This window comes from Carcharodon carcharias, chromosome 6 (assembly GCF_017639515.1).
Source record: "Carcharodon carcharias isolate sCarCar2 chromosome 6, sCarCar2.pri, whole genome shotgun sequence".
Classification (NCBI taxonomy): Eukaryota; Metazoa; Chordata; class Chondrichthyes; order Lamniformes; family Lamnidae; genus Carcharodon; species Carcharodon carcharias.
Window position 1 is genome coordinate 197,423,332 of NC_054472.1, and position 17,332 is coordinate 197,440,663.

The following is a 17,332-nucleotide window of genomic DNA, read 5'->3' on the forward strand; positions in this document are numbered from 1 at the left end:
GGGCATGGAGCAAACAGGAGCACTGAGAGAGCAGGAGTATGGGGAGAGCAGGAGTCCTGTGAGTGTAGGAGCGTGGGGAGTTTCGGTGCACGGGGAGACCAGGAGAATGGAGAGAGCAGGACCATGCACAGAGCAGGAGCATGGGGAGTGCAAGAGCACGGAGGAGCAGGAGCACGAGGAGAACAGGAACACAGAGAGAGAAGAAGCACGGGAATTCAGCGGCATGGGAAGAGCAGGAGCACAGGGAGAGCAAGAGTACAAGGAAAGAAAGAGCATGGGGAGAGCAGCAGCACGGAGAGAGCAGGAGTATGGAGAGAGCAGGAGCTTGGGGAGGGCTGGAGCATGGAGAGGGTTGGAGCAGGAGAAAGGAGAGAACAGGATGTTGGAGAGAGTGGGAGCACAAAGAGAGCTGGAGCACGAAGATAGCAGAAGCAGGGGCAGAGACCAGTGGCCCAGGAAGAGCAGGAGCAAGGGGAAGGCCGATGCACAGGGAAAGGAGGAGAATGGGGAGAGACCAGGAGCAGAAGGAAAGCAGGAGCACAGAGAAAACAGGGGCAGGGGAGAATTCAGGAGCATGGGGAGAGAGGGAGGATGTCAGGAACAGGAAAACGGAGAGCAGGAGCAAGGGGGCTGCAGGGGCACCGAGAGAGCATGAACAAGGGGAGTCATAGAGTCATAGAGGTCTACAGCATGGAAAAAGGCCCTTCGGCCCATTGAGTCTGCGCCGGTCAAACAAGTACCTAACTATTCTAATCCTATTTCCCATTCCAAGGCCCGTAACCTTGTATGCCATGGCATTGCAACTGCGTATTCAAATACTTCCTAAATGTTATGAGGGTTTCTGCCTCTACCAGCCTTTCAGGCAGTGAGTTCCAGATTCCCACCACCCTCTGGGTGAAAAAATTCTTCTTCACATCCCCGCTGAACCTCCTGCCCCTTACCTTAAATCTATGCCCCCTGGTTATTGATCCCTCCACCAAGTGGAAAAGTTCCTTCCTGTCTACCCTATCTATGCCCCTCATAATTTTATACACCTCAATCATGTCCCCCCTCAATCTCCTCTGCTCCCAGGAAAATAACCCCAGTCTATCCAATCTCTCCTCATAACTAAAACTCTCCATCCCAGACAACATTCTGGTAAATCTCCTCTGCACTCTCTCTGGTGCAATCACATCCTTCCCATAATGCAGATTCCAGAACTGCACACAATACTCTAGCTGTGGCCTAACCAGCATTTTGTACAGTTCCAGCATAACCCCCCTGCTCTTATATTCTATGCCTCGGCTAATAAAGGCAAGTGTCCCATATCCTTCTTAACCACCTGAACCACCTTAACTACCTTAAGGGACCGGTGGACATGCACACCAAGGTCCCTCTGATCCTTGGTATTTCCCAGGGTCCTACCATTCATCGTGTGTTCCCGTGCCTTGTTTGTCCTGCCCAAGTGCATCACCTCACACTTATCCAGATTAAATTCCATTTGCCACTGATCAGCCCATCTGACCAACCCGTCTATGTCCTCCTGTAATCTAAGGCTATCCTCCTCACTATTTACCACCCCACCAATTTTCGTGTCATCCGCAAACTTACTGATCAACCCTCCTACATTCAAGTCTAAATCGTTTATATATACCACAAACAGCAAGAGACCCAACACTGATCCCTGTGGAACCCCACTGGACACAGGCATCCAGTCACAAAAACACCCCTCGACCATCACCATCTGCTTCCTGCCACTCAGCCAATTCTGGATCCAATTTACCAAATTGCCTTGGATCCCGTGGGCTCTTACCTTCGTTATCAGTCTCCCATGCGGGAATGCGCTGCCTGGGAGGGTGATGGAGGTGGGTTGCCTCACATCCTTTAAATAGTATCTGGATGAGCTCTTGGCACATCATAACATTCAAGGCTATGGGCCAAGTGCTGGTAAATGGGATTAGGTAGATAGGTCAAGTGTTTCTCACAAGTCGGTGCAGACTCGATGGGCCAAAAGGCCTCTTCTGCACTGTGTGATTCTGTGATTCTGTGCAAAGCCTTGCTGAAGTCCAAGTAGACTACGTCAAAGCATTGCCCTCATCTACACACCTTGTTGCCTCATCGAAAGATTTAATCAAATTGGTCAGACATGACCTCCCCTTAATAAAACCATGCTGACTGTAAAAGAAAAACAGAATTACCTGGAAAAACTCAGCAGGTCTGGCAGCATCGGCGGAGAAGAAAAGAGTTGACGTTTCAAGTCCTCATCACCCTTCAACAGAACTAGGTGAATCCAAGGAGAGGGGTGAAATATAAGCTGGTTTAAGGTTTGACAAGGTGTTTACTAAAACTCGCTTTCACAGCCATATCTCCTTCCTCAGTGACTGTCTCTTTCTCTGACTTACCCCACGTGGATTTCAACTGAAATTCCACCCCTCATGTTTCGAACCCACCCAGGATTACAGGTATCTCCGGGACATAAAACGTTCCTCGGACTGCTGTTCCCGTCACATTCTGATATCCACTCTCAGTGCCATGCGCCGCCATATGAACACACTCGACCTCTCCTTCCAGCAGCACCACCGCACCCTTTTTCAAAGCTGCACGTGCCCCCAGTTTCATTTTATTCTTCGGCCCATCCGACGCCTCAACAAGAAACTTTTTCTCTTCCTCTCAAGTGCTAAGGAACGCAAACTCCAACAACTCATCGACACCAACACCCATCTTGGACCCTCCACCCCTGCCTGTCCCTCCGTCCCCACCCTTTCTTCCAGTCCCAACCCCAGCCGTGTATTCACTATACCCCCTGACCTTCCCCTCTCCGATGCTGAACGTTCAGTGCTCAGCAAAGGACTTAGTTTCATACCCTTACGCCCTCACCTCAATGAATTTCGGGCTCGGCATGATGCTGAACTCTTCTTCCGCCGTCTTCGTCTCCGGGCTCACTTCTTTGGGCAGGAGTCCTCTCCCCATTCAACAGATCCTTTCACCAAAATTCTCCCTCCACCTGGACCCCTCCCTCTGCATTCTTACCTTCTCTTGATCTTTTCATTGAGAACTGTCAGCGCGACATTAGTTGTCTCAATATCTCTGCTCCTCTCACCCACTCTAACCTATCTCTCTCTGAATTTACTGCACTCCGTTCTCTCAGGTCCAACCCTGACATTGTCATCAAACCCGCTGACAAGGGTGGTGCTGTTGTTGTCTGGCGCACTGACCTCTACCTCGCGGAGGCTAGGCGTCAACTCGCAGACACTTCCTCCTACCTCTCCCTGGACCATAAACCCACCACTGAACATCAAGCCATTGTTTCCAGGACTGTCACTGACCTCATCTCCTCTGGGGATCTTCCTCCCACAGCTTCCAACCTGATAGTCGCCCAACCTCAGACGGCCCACTTCTACCTCCTATCCAAAATCCACAAACAGAACTGCCCCGGTAGACCGATCGTGTCAGCCTGTTCCTGCCCCACAGAACTCATTTCTCATTATCTTGACTCCCTTCTCTCTCCCCTGGTCCAGTCCCTTCCCACCTACATCCGTGATTCCTCTGACACCTTACGTCACATCAACAATTTCCAGTTCCCTGGCCCCAACCGCTTCCTCTTCACCATGGACGTCCAATCCCTCTACACCTCCATCCCCCACGGGATGGTCTGAGGGCCCTTAGCTTCTTCCTCGAACAGAGGCCCGAACAATCCCCATCCACCACTACTCTCCTCCGTCTGGCTGAACAGGTTCTCACGCTGAACAATTTCTCCTTCAACTCCTCTCACTTCCTCCAAATAAAAGGTGTGGCTATGGGTACCCGCATGGGCCCCAGCTATGCCTGTCTCTTTATGGGGTATGTGGAACATTCCTTGTTCCAGTCCTACTCCGGCCCCCTTCCACAACTCTTTCTCCGGTACATCGATGATTACTTCGGTGCCGCTTCATGTTCTCATCTGGACCTGGAAAAATTTATTAATTTTGCTTCCAATCTCCACCCCTCCATCATTTTCACGTGGTCCATCTCTGACACTTCCTTTCCCTCTCTGTCTCAATCTCTGGTGATAGACTGTCCACCAATATCCATTACAAGCCTACCGACTCCCACAGCTACCTCGACTACGGTTCCTCACACCCCGCTTCCTGTAAGGACTTCATCCCATTCTCTCAGTTCCTTCGCCTCCGTCGCATCTGTTCCGATGATGCTACCTTCAAAAACAGTTCCTCTGACATATACTCCTTTTTCTGTAACCGAGGTTTTCCACCCACGGTCGTTGACAGGGCCCTCAACCGTGTCCGGCCCATCTCCCGCGCATCTGCCCTCACACCTTCTCCTCCCTCCCAGAAACATGATAGGGTCCTCCTTGTCCTCACTTATCACCCCACCAGCCTCCGCATTCAAAGGATCATCCTCCGCCATTTCCGCCAACTCCAGCATGATGCCACCACCAAACACATCTTCCCTTCACCCCTCCTATCGGCATTCCGTAGGGATCGTTCCCTCCGGGACACCCTGGTCCACTCCTCCATCACCTCCTACTCCTCAACCCCCACCTATGGCACCACCCCATGCCCACGCAAAAGATGCAACACCTGCCCCTTCACTTCCTCTCTCCTCACCGTCCAAGGACCCAAACACTCCTTTCAAGTGAAGCAGCATTTCACTTGCATTTCCCCCCACATAGTCTACTGTATTCGTTGCTCCCAATGTGGTCTCCTCTACATTGGAGAGACCAAACGTAAACTGGGCGACCGCTTTGCAGAACACCTGCGGTCTGTCCGCAAGAATGACCCAAACCTCCCTGTCACTTGCCATTTTAACACTCCACCCTGCTCTCTTGCCCACATGTCTGTCCTTGGCTTGCTGCATTGTTCCAGTGAAGCCCAACGCAAACTGGAGCAACAGCACCTCATCTTCCGACTAGGCACTTTACAGCCTTCCGGACTGAATATTGAATTCAACAACTTTAGATCTTGAGCTCTCTCCTCCATCCCCACCCCCTTTCTGTTTCCCCCTTCCTTTTGTTTTTTCCAATAATTTATATGGATTTTTCTTTTCCCACCTATTTCCATTATTTTTAAATCTTTTATGCCCCCCCACCCCCACTAGTGCTGTACCTTGAGTGCCCTACCATCCATTCTTAATTAGCACATTCGTTTAGATAATATCACCAACTTCAACACCTCTGTGTTCTTTTGTTCTTTTGTCTGTGACATCTTTTGATTATCTGATCCTATCACTGCTTGTTTGTCCCTACCACCACACCCCCCCGACTTCACTCCCCCCACACCACCCCCCCAACCTTAAACCAGTTTATATTTAACCCCTCTCCTAATTTTACTCAGTTCTATTGAAAGGTCATGAGGACTCGAAACGTCAACTCTTTTCTTCTCCGCCGATGCTGCCTGACCTGCTGAGTTTTTCCACGTAATTCTGTTTTTGTTTTGGATTTCCAGCATCCGTAGTTTTTTGTTTTTAACCATGCTGACTGTCCTTGATTAATCCCTGCCTCTCCAAAAGTAGATTGATTCTGTCCCTCAAAATTGCTTCCAATAGTTTCCCCACCACTGAGGTTAGACTGACTGGCCTGTAGTTCCCTGGTTTATCCCTTCCTCCCTTCTTGAATAATGGTACCACATTGGCTGTCCTCCAGTCCTCTGGCACCTCTCCTGTGGCCAGAGAGATATTGAAAATTATTGCCAGCGCCCCTGCTATCTCCTCTCTTGCCTCACTCAACAGCCCGGGATACATTTCATCCGGGCCTGGAGATTTATCTACTTTTAAGCCTGTCAGACCACTTAGAACCTCTTCCCTTTCTATGCTAATTTCTTTAATTATGTCACAGTCCTTCTGCTTGATTTCCATACCTACATCATCCCTCTCACTTGTGAACACAGAAACAAAGCATCTATTTAGGACTCTGCCTGACTGAATGATTTCTGGGATGATGGGACTGACATATGAGGAGAGATTGAGTCGATTAGGATTATATTCGCTGGAGTTCAGAAGAATGAGGGGGAATCTCATAGAAACCTATAAAATTCTAACAGGACCAGACAGGATAGATGCAGGAAGGATGTTCCCGATGGTGGGGGAGTCCAGAACCAGGGGTCACAGGCTGAGGATATGGGTAAACCATTTAGGATTGAGGTGAGGAGAAATTTCTTCACCCAGAGAGTGATGAGCCTGTGGAATTCGCTACCACAGAAAGTAGTTGAGACCAAAACATTGTATGTTTTCAAGAAGGAGTTAGATATAGCTCTTGGGGCGAAAGGGATCAAAGGATATGGGGAGAAAGCGGGAGCAGGTTATTGAGTTGGATGATCAGCCTTGATCGTAATGAATGGTGGAGCAGGCTCGAAGGGCCGAATGGCCTCCTCCTGCTCCTAGTTTCTATGTTTCTATGTTTACCTACGTCTTCTGGCTCCACACACAAATTACCACCATGGTCCTTAATGGGCTCTACTCTTTCCCTAGTTATCCTCTTACTCTTAAAGTACTCGTAAAATAATTTTGCATTTTCCTTTATTTTACCTGCCAATGTTTTTCATGCCCTCTTTTTGCTCTCCTAATTTCCTTTTTACGTTCACCCCTACACATTCTATACTCCTCTAGTGCTTCCATTGTTTTGCGCCCTCTGTATCTGCCATGATCATCCCTTTTTCTCTTTATCCAATCCTGTATATCCCTTGACATCCAGGGTTCCCTGGATTTGTTGGTCCCACCCTTTGTCTTTACTGGAATATGTTGGCCCTGTACTCTCCCTATTTCCTTCTTGAATGAGTCCCACTGCTCTGATGCAGATTTACCTAAAAGTAGCTGCTCCCAGACCACTCTGGCCAAATCATATCTGATCTTATTAAAATCAGCCTTCCCCCAATTTAGAACTCTGATTTCTGGCCCATCCTTGTCCTTTTCCATAACAACCTTGAATCTAAGAGTTATGATCACTATCTGCAAAATGCTCCCCCACTGATAACTCTACCACTTGCCCAGATTCTTCCCTAAAATTAAGTCCAGGACCGCCCCCTCTCTTGCAGGACCTTTTACGCACTGGCTTAAAAAGCTCTCCTGGATGCATTTTAAGAATTCCGCTCCCTCCCTAAACCTTTCACAATATGACTAACCCACTTAATGTTGGGGAAGTTGAAATCCCCCACTATTTGCTGACATATCTGCTCTTCGGTATTCCATTTTGGAGGCTGATGAGGGCCCTGGTTCCTCCAGGGACTACAGACAGAGCCAAGCTTTTGACACCACAAGCAGCCTGTCTGTACAGGATGGGAGGAAGGGAGGAAGAGCGATAGTAACAGGGGATTCGATAATCAGGGGAACAGATAGGCCTTACTGTGGCCATCAGCGTGACTCCAGGATGGTGTGTTGCCTTCCTGGTGCCAGGGTCTGGGATGTCACTGAATGGTTGCAGGGCATCCTGAAGGGGGAGGGTGATAAGGCAGAGGTCATGGTACATGTTGGTACCAATGACATAGGTAGAAAGAGGGAAGAGGTCTTGCATCAAGAATTCAGGGAGTTCAGCAGTAGACTAAAAAGCAGGACCTCTCGGGTTGTAATCTCTGGATTACTCCCAGTGCCACATGCTAGCGAGCTCAGAAATACGAGAATAGTGCAGATAAATATGTGGCTTAAGAGTTGGTGCAGGAGGGAGGGTTTTAGATTCCTGGATCATTGGGACCGTTTCTGGTGAAGGTGGGACCTGTACAAGCGGGACGGTCTACATCTGAACCAGAGCGGGACTAACATCCTTGTGGGCGGGTTTGCTAGTGCTGTTAGGAGGTGTTTAAACTAATTTGGCAGGAGGAGGGGACACAGAATGTTAGCAGAATAGGGTACCATTATTATACAGTAAAACAATCAGGTCAGAGGGAGTACAGCTGCAATAAGATTCAAGGGAGTAAGGCAAGGCTGGATGGCTTGTACTTTAATGCCAGGAGTATTACAGGTAAAACGGATGAGTTAAGGGTGAGGTGACATGTGGAATTGTGATATAGTAGCCATCACTGAGACATGGTTGAGGGTGGGGCAGGATTGGCAGCTCAACATTCCGGGATATAGAATCTTCAGGTGAGACAGGGGAGGGGGTAAAAGAGGAGGAGGCGTTGCATTATTAGTTGAGGAGTCAGTTACTGCAGTAAGGAGAGATGATATCTTGGAGGGGGCATCGAATGAAGCTTTGTGGGTAGAGCTTAGGAATAAAAAAGGGGCAGCCACATTGTTAGGTGTTTATTAAAGACCCCCAGATAGTCAGTGGGAAATTGAGGAGCAAATATGTGCACAATTTGTGGAGCTGTGTAAAAACAATAACAATAGGGTAATTATATCAGGTGATTTCAACTTTCCCAACATTAATTAGGATAGACATAGTGTTAAGGGCTTGGATGGAGTCGATTTCTTGAAATGTGTACAGGAGAACTTTTTAGGTCAATAAGTAGAGGGTCCAACAAGGGATGGTGCATTGCTGGACCTAATTCTGGGGAATGAAGCCGGACAGGTGGCTAAGGTGGTGGTGGGGGAGCATTTTAGTGATAGCGACCACAACATGGTACAGTTTAAGTTTGTTATGGACAAAGAAAATGACAAGTTGCAAAAAAATGTTTTGGATTGGGGGAGAGTAGATTTTAGTAAAATAAGGCAGGATCTGGCCAAGGTAGACTGGGAACAGCTACTTGTGGGGAAATCTACAGAGGAACAGTGGGGGGTGTTCAAAAAGGAAATGGGGAGGGTACAGGCTCAACATGTTCCCTCTAGGGTGATAGGAAGGAGTAACAAGCCCAGAGAACCATGGATGACCAGAGATATTCTCTGATGAGAAGGAAAAGGTACAAGGGAAGCAAATCAGCAGAGGCATTAGTGGAGTACAGACAGTGCAGGGTGGAGCTAAAGAAAGCAATTAGGAGAGCAAAGAGGGGATATGAGAAAGCTCTGGCTGGTAAAAGTAGGGAAAATCCTAAGATATTCCAAAAGTATATCATTGGGAAAAGGATAATGATTGGTAAAGGTATCAAAGGTTACGGGGAAAAGGCAGGAGAATGGGGTTGAGAAACTTATCAGCCATGATTGAATGGCAGAGCAGACTCGATGGGCCGATTGGCCCAATTTCTGCTCCTATGTCTTATGGTCTTATAACCAAGGAAAGAGTAGGGACCAAGGGGGCAATCTATGGGTGGAGCCAGAGGACATTGGTGGAGTGTTGAACAAATACATCACATCTGTCTTCACCCAGGAGAATCATGATGAAGGTATCGAACTCAGGGAGAGAGACTGCGAGGTTCTTAAGCAAATTGATAGGGAGTGACAAGGTATTGGAGGTGTTGGCAGGCTTAAAAGTGGACAAATCTACAGGTCCGGATGATTTGTGTCCCAGACTGCTGAGGGAGGCAAGGGAGGAGATCGCAGGGGCTCTGACCCAAATTTTTAATTCCTCTCTGGCCACAGGGGAGGTGCCAGAGGACTGGAGAACAGCTAATGTGGTTCCGCTATTTAAGAAGGGTTGTAGAGATAAGCCAGGGAACTACAGGCCAGTGAGTCTCACATCAGTGGTAGAGAAGCTATTGGAGAAAGTTCTGAAGGAGAGAATCTATCTCCACTTGGAGAGGCAAGGTTTGATCAGGGATAGTCAGCATGGCTTTGTCAGAGGGAGGTCATGCCTAACAAATTTGATTGAATTTTTTGAGGAGATGACCAGGTGTGTAGATGAGGGTAGCGCAGTTGATGTAGTTTATATGGATTTCAGCAAAGCCTTTGACAAGGTCCCACATGGGAGGCTTATAAATAAGGCAAATGCACATGGGATACAGGGTAATTTGATAAGGTGGATTCAAAATTGGCTTAGTTGTAGGAGACAGAGGGTGATGACAGAAGGAGGCTTTAGTGACTGGAAGCGAGTGTCCAGTGGTGTACCACAGGGATCTGTGCTCAGTCCCCTATTATTTGTCATTTATATAAATGACATAGATGACTATGTGGGGGGTAGGATTAGTAAGTTTGCCGATGAGGTGGTGATATTATCTAAAGGAATGTGCTAATTAAGAGTGGAAGACAGGACAGATAAGGTACAGATAGCTCTAGTGGGGGTGGGGTAGAAATAAACAATGGTGGAAATACATTTAAAAATATTGGAAATTGATGGGAAAAGAAAAAATCTATATAAATTATTGGAAAAAACAAAAAGAAGGGGGTAGAAACAGGAAGGGGGTGGGGAAGGAGGAGAGAGTTCAAGATCTAAAGTTGTTGAATTCAATATTCAGTCTGGAAGGCTGTAAAGTCCTCCATGTACAGCACCTCATCTTCTGACTAGAGTAGGAGCAAAGGTAGAGCAGAAGATCAGAGAGAGCATGAGCACGGTTAGAGCATGAGCTCCAGGATAGCAAGGCCACGGGTAGCCCCGGAGGACGGAGACAGCAAGAGTTTTGGGAGATCAAGAGCATGCAGAGAGCTGGTGCACGATGGAGCAGGAACATCGTGAGAGCAGGAGCATGGGGGGAGCAGGAGCATGGGGAGAGCAGGAGCATGGGGAGAGCAGGAGCTTGGTGAGAGCAGGAGGAAGGGGACACAGGTGCATGGTGAGAGTAGGAGCACAGGTAGATCAGGAGCATGAGGAGAGAGCAGGAGCAAGATGAGAGCTGGAGCACGGAGCGAGAAGGAACACTGGGAGATCAGGAGCATGGTCCACAGAGAGAACAGGAGCAGCAAAAGAGCAGGAGCATGGAGAGTGTAGAAGAATGGGGAGAGTTGGAGCACGGAGACAGAAGGAGCATGGGGAAAGCAGGAGCAAGGGGAGAGCAGGAGCATAGAGAGAGTAGGAACACAGATAGAGCAGGAGCATGGGGGGAGAGGAGGAGCACAGGGAGAACAGTAGCTTGGGGAGAGCAGAAGCAGGGAGAGAGCAGGTGCACAGAGAGAACAGGAGCACAGAGAGAGTAGGACCACAGGGAGAGCAGGAGCACGGGGAGAGCAGAAGCAGGGAGAGAGCTGGTGCACAGAGAGAACAGGAGCACAGAGAAAATAGGAGCAAGGGAGAGCAGAAGCAAGGGGAGAGCAGAACCATGGAGAGAGACAGAGCACAGATAGAGCAGAAGGAAGAGGAGAGCAGAGGAGAACAGGGAGAGCAGGAACACGAGGAGAACAGAAGCAGGGAGAGAGCAGGTGCATAGAGAGGACAGGAACATTGAGAGAGTAACATCAAGGGGAGAGCAGAAGATCGGAGAGAGCATGTACACGGTTAGAGCAGGAGCATGGGGAAAGCAGAAGCAGGGAGAGAGCAGGTGCACAGAGAGAACAGGAGCACAGAGAGTCTAGGGGCATGATGAGAGCAGAAGATTGTAGAGAACATGTGCACAGTTAGAATAGGAGCACATGGAGAGCAGGAGCATGGAGAGAACAGGAGCACAGATAGAGCAGTAGAAAGAGGAGAGAGGGGAAGCATGGGAAGAAGAGGAGCAGGGGGAGAGCAGAAGCAGGGAGAGAGCAGGTGCACATAGAGAACAGGAGCATAGAGAGATTGGGAGCAAGGGGAGAGCATAAGATCGGAGAGAGCATGATCACGGTTAGAGCATGAGCACGGGTAGACCAGGAGGATGGAGAGAGCAGGATTATGGGGTGACCAGGAGTATGAAGAGAGATGGAGCACTGAGCGAGCAGGAGGATGGGGAGAGCAGAAGCATAGAGAGAAGGAACACTGGGAGAGCAAGACCACAGAGAGGGCAGGAGCATGGAGAGGGCAGGAGCATGGACAGAGCAGGAGCATGGGGAGAGAGCGGGAGCACAGGGAGCACAGGAGCATGAGAGAATGAGCACTGAGTGAGAGCAGGATCATGGAGCGAACAGAAGCACAGATAGAGCAGGAGTATGAGGAGGGAGCAGGAGCACGGAGAGAGCAGGAGAATGGGAAGAAATGGAGCATGGGGAGGGAAAGAACTCTGGGAGACGAGGAGCACCTTGAGAGTGGGATCACTGAGAGAGAGTGGGACCACTGAGAGAGTGGGAGCACAGGGAGAGAGCAGGGGTATGGAGTGAGCAGGAGCACAGATAGAGCAGAAGTATGATGAGGGAACAGGAGCACGGGCAAAGTAGGAGCACCGGGAGAGCAGGATCATGTGGAGATCAGGAGCATGGAGAGAGCAGGAGCATGGAGAGAGCAGGAGCAAGGAGAGATCAGGAGCAGGTTGAGTGCAGGAGCACAGAGTGAGCAGGAGCATGGAGGAAGCAGGAGGACAGGGAGAGCAGGTGAACAGGGTGAGCAGGAGCACTGAGAGCACAGGAGCATGGACAGAGTAGGAGCAAGGGTAGACTAGAAGATCAGAAAGAGCATGAGCACAGTTAGAGCATGAGCACCAGGATAGCAAGAGCACATGTAGACCAGGGGGATGGGGAGAGCAGGAGAACGAGGAGATCAGGAGCATGGAGAGAGCAGGAGCATGGGGAGAGGAAGACCACAAAGTGAGCAGGAGTTCAGCGAGTGCAGGAGCATGGAGAGAGCAGGAGCATGGGGAATACCGGAGCAAAGAGAGAGCAGGAGCATGGAGGAACCAGGAGAACATGGAGAGCAGGAGAACGGGGCGAGCAGAAGCACTGAGAGTGCAGGAGTACAGAGAGAGTAGGAGCAAGGGTACAGCAGAAGATCAGAGAGAGCATGATCATAGTTAGAGCATAAGCACCAGGACAGCAAGAGTATGGGTAGACCAGGAGGACAAAGACAGCAGCAGTATGGGGTGAGCTGGAGCATGGAGAGAGGAGGAACACTGGGAGATTAGGAGCATGGGGAGAGCAGGAGCATGGAGAGAGCAGGAGCATGGGGAGAGCAGGAGCATGGAGAGAGTAGGAGCACAGGTAGAGCAGGAGCATGAGGAGAGAGGAAGAGCATAGGGATAGGAGGAGCATGTGGAGAGAGCGCAAGCATGGTGAGACCAGGAGCATGGGGAGAGCAAGAGGAGAGCAGGTGCACAGAGAGAGCAGGAGAATGAGGAGAGCTGGAGCCTAGAGAGAGAAGGAACACTGGGAGAGCAAGAGCATGGAGAGAGCAGGAGCATGGAGAGTGAGCAGGAACATTGGGAGTGCAGGAGCATGGAGAGAGCAGGAGCACAGACAGAGCAGGAGCACAGGGAGAGAGTGAAAGCACAGGAGCATGAAGGCATGAGCATTGAGTGAGAGCAGGATCATGGAGCGAGCAGAAGCACAGATAGAGCAGGAGCATGGGAGGAGCAGGAGCACATGGAGAGCAGGAGGACAGGAAGAGCAGGAGTATGGGGAGAGCAGGAGCAGGGAAAGAGCAGTTGCACAGACAGAACAGGAGCACAGAGCAAGTAGGAGCACAGGAGAGAGGGATTAAGCATGGGAGGAACAGAAGCACATGGAGAGCAAGAGCATGGAGAGAGAGCAGGAGCATGGGCAGAGCAGGATCATCGAGAGAGCAGGAGCACAGGGGGAGCTGGAACACGTGGAGAGCAGGAGCATGGGGAGAGAAGGAGAATGGGGAGAGCTGGAGCACAGGGAGAGCTGCAGCACCAAGAAAGTGGGAGCATGGAGAGAGAGTGGGAGCACGGAGAGTGCAAGAGCATGAGAGCAGGAGCAGGGAGAAAGAACAGGGGCATGGAGCGAGCAGGAGCACGGATAGAGCAGAAGTATGAGGAGAGAGCAGGAGGACGGACAAAGCAGGAGCATGGGTAAAGCAGGAGGGCGGGGAGAGCAGGAGCATGTGGAGATCAGGAGCAAGGAGAGGGCAGGAGCACCAAGAGAGCAGGAGCATGGGGAGAGGAAGAACACAAAGTGAGCAGGAGTTCAGCGAGTGCAGGAGCACGGGGGGATTAGGAGCATGGGGAGAGCAGGGGCACGGGGAGTACAGGAGCAAAGAGAGAGCAGGAGCATGGAGGAAGCAGGAGAACATGGAGAGCAGGAGAACAGGGTGAGCAGAAGCACTGGGAGGGCAGGAGTACAGAGAGAGTAGGAGCAAGGGTAGAGCAGAAGATCAGAGAGAGCATGAGCACAGTTAGAGCATAAGCACCAGGATAGCAAGAGTATGAGTAGACCAGAAGGACAAAGAGAGCAGGAGTATGGGGAGAGCTGGAGCATGGAGAGAGGAGGAACACTGGGAGTTTAGGAGCATGGGGAGAGCAGGAGCATGGAGAGAGCAGGAGCACAGGGAGAGAGCAGGAGCACAGGGAGAGAGCAGGAGCACAGGGAGAGAGCGGGAGCACAGGAAGAGAGCGGGAGCACAGGGAGAGAGCGGGAGCATGGGGAGAGAGCAGGAGCACGGGGAACACAGGAGAATGTGGAGGGCTGCAGCACAGGGAGGGAAAGAACGTTGGGAGACCAAGAGCACAGAGTGAGCAGGAACATCAAGAGAGTGAGATCATGGAGAGAGATCAGGAGCACGGAGAGCGCAAAAGCATAAGAGCAGGAGCAGGGAGAGAGAGCAGATACATGAGGTGAGCAGGAGCACTGATAGAGCAGAAGTATGATGAGAGAGCAGGAGCACAGGCAAAGCAGGAGCATGTGTAAAGCAGGAGGACAAGGAGGGCAGGAGTATATGGAGATCAGGAGCATGGAGAGAGCAGGAGCATGGGAGGAGCAGGTCCATGGAGAGAGTAGGAGCATGAAGAGAGCAGGAGTGCAGCGAGTGCAGGAGCATGGAGAGAGTAGGAGCAAGGGGAGAGCAGAAGCACAGAGAGAGCAGGAGCAAGGTGGAAGCAGGAGTGCGGAGAGAGAAGGAACATGGGGAGAGCAGGAGCAGGGAGAGAGCGGGTGCACAGAGAGCATAGGAGCATGGGGGGAGCAGAATCATCGACACAACAGGAGCACATAGAGACAGCAGGAGCATGGAGATAGAAGCGGAGCACTGGGAGTGTAAGAGCATGAGAGCAGGAGCATGGAGATGGAGCAGGAGCATGGAGTGCACAGGAGCACAGTTAGAGCACATGTATGCAGAGAGGGCAGGAGCACAGAGAAAGCAGGAGCTCAGAGAGAGCATGAGCATGATTAGAGCAGGAGCAGGAGCATGGGGAGAGCAATAGCACAGGGAGAGCAGGAGCACAAAGAGAGCAGGAGCAAGGTGAAAGCAGGAGCCTGGGGAGAGTAGGAGCAAGTAGAGAGCAAGAGCATGAATAGAGCAGGAGGATGGCTACAGCAGGATCAGGGGGAGAGCAGTAACATGGGGAGAACAGGAGCATGGGGAGCTCAGGAGCAAGAGGAGAGCAGGAGCATGGGGAGGGCAGGAGCATGGGGAGGGCAGGAGCATGGGGAGGGCAGGAGCATGGGGAGGGCAGGAGCATGGGGAGGGCAGGAGCATGGGGAGGGCAGGAGCATGGGGAGCTCAGGAGCAAGAGGAGAGCAGGAGCATGGGGAGGGCAGGAGCATGGGGAGGGCAGGAGCATGGGGAGGGCAGGAGCATGGGGAGAGCAGGAGCATGGGGAGGGCAGGAGCATGGGGAGGGCAGGAGCATGGGGAGGGCAGGAGCATGGGGAGGGCAGGAGCATGGGGAGGGCAGGAGCATGGGGAGGGCAGGAGCATGGGGAGGGCAGGAGCATGGGGAGGGCAGGAGCATGGGGAGAGCAGGAGCATGGGGAGGGCAGGAGCATGGGGAGGGCAGGAGCATGGGGAGGGCAGGAGCATGGGGAGGGCAGGAGCATGGGGAGGGCAGGAGCATGGGGAGGGCAGGAGCATGGGGAGAGCAGGAGGTGAGCAGGTGCACAGAGAGAGCAGGAGAATGGGGAGAGCTGGAGCCTGGAGAGAGAAGGAACACTGGGAGACCAGGAGCACGGGGAGAGCAGGAGAATGGGGAGAGCTGGAGCATGGAGAGTGAGCAGTAACATGGGGAGTTCAGCAGCATGGAGACATCAGGAGCACGGGGAGCGCAGGAGCATTAGAGCATGAGCACAGAGTGAGAACAGGATCATGGAGTGAACAGAAGCACAGATAGAGCAGGAGTGTGAGGAGGGAGCAGGAGTATGGGAAGTGTGGAAGCACTAAGAGAGCAGGAGCATGGAGAGAGCAGGAGAGAGGGATTGAGCATGGGGGGAACAGCAGCACAGGGAGAGCAAGAGCATGGAGAGAGAGCAGGAGCACCGAGAGAGTGGGAGCATGGAGAGAGAGCAGGAGCATGGGCAGAGCAGGAGAATGGGGAGAAGTGGAGCATGGGGAGAGAAAGAACATTGGGAGAGCAGGAGCACAGAGAGAGCAGGAGCACCGAGAGAGTGGGAGCATGGAGAGAGAGTAGGAGCATGGAGAGCACAAGAGCATGAAAGCATGGATAGAGAGCAGGCGCATGGAGTGAGCAGGAGCACAGCTAGAGCAGAAGTATGAGGCGAGAGCAGGAGCATGGGCAAAGAAGGAGCACTGGAGAAGCAGGAGAATGGGGAGAGCAGGGGCATGGAGGGAGCAGGAGCAAAGGGAGGGCAGGAGGACAGAGAGAGTGGGAACATGGAGGAAACAGGAGAACATGGAGAGCAGGAGCACAGAGGAGTAGGAGCACAGGGAGTGCAGGATCATGGAGCGAGCAGAAGCACAGATAGAGCAGGAGTATAAGGAGGCAGCAGGAGCATGGGGAGAGCAAGGGCACAGGGAGAGCAGGAGCACGGAGATTGCAGGAGGGCGAGAGAACAGGAGCAGAGAGAGTAGGAGCACAGGAAGAGCAGGAGAAAGGAATTGAGAATGGGGAGGACAGAATAACAGGGAGACCAGAAGCATAGAAAGAGAGCAGAAGCACAGGCAGAGCAGGATCATTGAGACAGCAGGAGCACAGGAGGTGTTGGAACACATGGAGAGCGGGAGCACGGGGTGAGCAGGAGAATGGGGAAACCTGAAGCATGGGGATGGGAAGAAAACTGGGAGAGCAGGCCCACAGAGACGGCAGAAGTATGAGGAGAGAGCAGCAGCATGGGCAAAGCAGAAGCAAGGGGAAATCAGGATGATGAGGAGAGCAGGGGCGCAGGGAGAGCAGGTCCATGGAGAGAGTAGTAGCACCAAGAGATAATGAGCGCAGTCAGTGCAGGAGCATGGAGAGAGCAGGATGATGGAGAGAGCAGGATGATGGAGAGAGCAGGAGCATGGAGAGAGCAGGAGCATGGAGAGAGGAGGAGCATGGGGAAAGCAGGAGGACGAGGACAGCAGGAGTATGTGGAGACCAGGAGCATGGGGACAGCAGGAGCATGGGGAGAGCAGGGGCACAGGGAGAGCAGGAGCAATGGGAAAGCAGGAGCACGGAGAGAGCAGGAGCATGGAGGAAACAGGAGAAAATGGTGGTCAGGAGAATGTGGTGAGCAGGAGCACTGGGAACACAGGAGTGCAGAGAGAGCAGGTGCACAGAAAGGCCAGGAGCAAGGGGAGAGCAGGAGCACAGTGAAACCAGGAGCACACT